Source organism: Lasioglossum baleicum, unplaced genomic scaffold (genome assembly GCF_051020765.1).
Source record: "Lasioglossum baleicum unplaced genomic scaffold, iyLasBale1 scaffold2002, whole genome shotgun sequence".
Taxonomy (NCBI): Eukaryota; Metazoa; Arthropoda; class Insecta; order Hymenoptera; family Halictidae; genus Lasioglossum; species Lasioglossum baleicum.
Window position 1 is genome coordinate 5,001 of NW_027471061.1, and position 2,500 is coordinate 7,500.

At 46.7% G+C, this 2,500-nt stretch overlaps 2 non-coding genes across 2 annotated transcripts in view; both read left to right on the plus strand.

The window, feature by feature from the left end:
* The first annotated feature begins 301 nt into the window (after positions 1-301).
* LOC143221158 (5.8S ribosomal RNA) lies at positions 302-456 on the plus strand. The gene has a single exon (XR_013011734.1). It is a non-coding gene; the product is annotated as a 5.8S ribosomal RNA (ribosomal RNA).
* Positions 457-2,022: 1,566 nt separating this feature from the next.
* The window catches only part of LOC143221159 (large subunit ribosomal RNA), a 4,008-nt gene continuing 3,530 nt past the window's right edge, over positions 2,023-2,500 (plus strand). The window contains exon 1 of the ribosomal RNA XR_013011735.1: positions 2,023-2,500. This exon is cut by the window's right edge and continues 3,530 nt beyond it. This is a non-coding gene — a ribosomal RNA (large subunit ribosomal RNA).

The window sequence follows — 2,500 nt, forward strand, 5'->3', positions numbered from 1 at the left end:
TGGATCCAGTATCGGGTTGTCTTACGATCCCCGTCGTTTTCAGAGAATATATATTCATCTCCGCGTTTTCCACGTTAACGGTTTTTCAATGTACTGTTCGCCCGGCCGTCGGATACGTGTTGCGTATCTGACGGTTTTTTTTTTCCGTTTCCACGGACGACGATAGTGTCGTCCTTAAAACGACGCCTGAACGAATCTCCTTCGCGCGCTGGTTGGAGCGTTCAGGTACAATGCGTTCTTACGAACCGCAGAACAAGAGACATATACATATATTGATTTGTAAATCAAAAATATATACGATTACCCTGAACGGTGGATCACTTGGCTCGTGGGTCGATGAAGAACGCAGCTAATTGCGCGTCAACGTGTGAACTGCAGGACACATGAACATCGACATTTCGAACGCACATTGCGGTCCACGGATACAATTCCTGGACCACGCCTGGCTGAGGGTCGTTTACGTAACCATAAACTGCTTGCGTTGCTCTTGTAAGTCCCCGCCGTCGCTTACCTCTCCAAATATATTTTTGGAGGGCGCCAAAGAGCGTTTCGGAGTCGGGTTGCAAAGATGCTACGTACGAGCGAATGATGGGCGTTTCGTCGGCGTTTGTCGCGGTTCTGTGAAAATTGCCAATTTTTGCATTGCGTCTTATAAACACATACAAACATATATATCTAGTTTCCACGAGAGGCGAAGTAGGGATTGGTATTTCTTACGTTCGGACTTGCGTGAGTGTTTTTACGGTGTCGTGAGTCGTATTGAAAATACGACCGCCCGTAAGGCACCGCTTCGACGAGGATCTCCAAATCTCTCACCTTCTCTGCGAAACGATTCGCCTTGCGGAAAGAAGCGTTTCCACTCATGAACATTTAACGCGCTCCCGACGTCGCCTGAAATGATGCGTATATACGAAAGAGGTATATTTACAAGAGTCTCGCGAGACTACAGAGATGGACACACAAATTATAAAAGAAAGAAAGAATACTGTGTGGCACACAGAGTGTGTGTGGTGTGGCAATGTTAAGCCCCAGGGAGAGAATATGCCTGTGCGTGGATGAGTTTCTTAACTCTACGTTATAATTGCCATACGGCGGAGGGTCGTCGTTGCCGGCGATTTCGACAAACACATTCCTTTTCGAGTCTTCGAGGGAAGAGACGAAAGAGATCTCTCGTTCTATCGCGAACGCTTTGATGATCGATGGACAGCGGAGCAAAGCGCAGCAATGTGCGGGATGAGCACGTCGTACTTGATCGGGTCGGAATTATTCCCCGTCGTCGACGTGTCCTCGCTAATCTGTGCGATTGCCATTCCATCGCCACGTTCGCGTTGAATCGTATTGATGACGGCCTATGAGCGTCTTGAGATCTTACTCTCTTTCTCTCGTGTCTCTAATTTGGTTTTGCGTTTGATCGATGATAAATCGTTTCGTGCGCAACGTTTCTGTACCCCCGTGGTTTTTGGTTCAATTATATAGAAGTAGAGAGAAAAAGAAATCCCACCGGGTTATATGTATTATTATTTATTTTTTTTAATAATATGTATACTCCTCTATTGGCGAGGCTTATTTCGAACTTGATTGTCACACGACGCAAAAGACACACTTGTGTGTTCACGCACGGAACAGCACCGCGGAGAGAGAAAAGGTATATCCAATGATGAGAACCTTTATGTCGGTCGCCCCATGTCTTTTCTTTTCTTCATTGTCGATTCGTGCGGAACCGCGCGATCTGTCGGTCGTCCAGTCCCCGAAAGTTCTTTTCGACGGACGTTAAAGTTAACCGGCCAGATCGTCTAGCGAGAGTTTCCGATCGACACACGAGATGAAGAAAGAATTATATTGACACTTTGGTGTGGCGCATAAGGCATATATCGGTTTTTTGTTTACCTTTTTCTCTCTTCTGTCGTGTAGTGTTGTTTCGTTTTCTTTTTTTTTCTTTTTTTTTTGTGCTTTGTACGTTTTCGCGAGTACTACTTTTACGCTCTTTCGGCCGAAACACACAAAATTTTGTATCACGTACGACGACCTCAGAGTAGGCGAGATTACCCGCTGAATTTAAGCATATTACTAAGCGGAGGAAAAGAAACTAACAAGGATTTCCTTAGTAGCGGCGAGCGAACAGGAATTAGCCCAGCACTGAATCCCGCGGTTCTGCCGTTGGGAAATGTAGTGTTCAGGAGGGTCAATTTATCCCGAGACGTCGAACCGCGTCCAAGTCCATCTTGAATGGGGCCATTTACCCGTAGAGGGTGCCAGGCCCGTAGCGACTGGTACGCGTTTCGGGAGGACCTCTCCTTAGAGTCGGGTTGCTTGAGAGTGCAGCCCTAAGTGGGTGGTAAACTCCATCTAAGGCTAAATATGACCACGAGACCGATAGCGAACAAGTACCGTGAGGGAAAGTTGAAAAGAACTTTGAAGAGAGAGTTCAAGAGTACGTGAAACCGTTCAGGGGTAAACCTGAGAAACCCAAAAGATCGAATGGGGAGATTCATCGTCGACG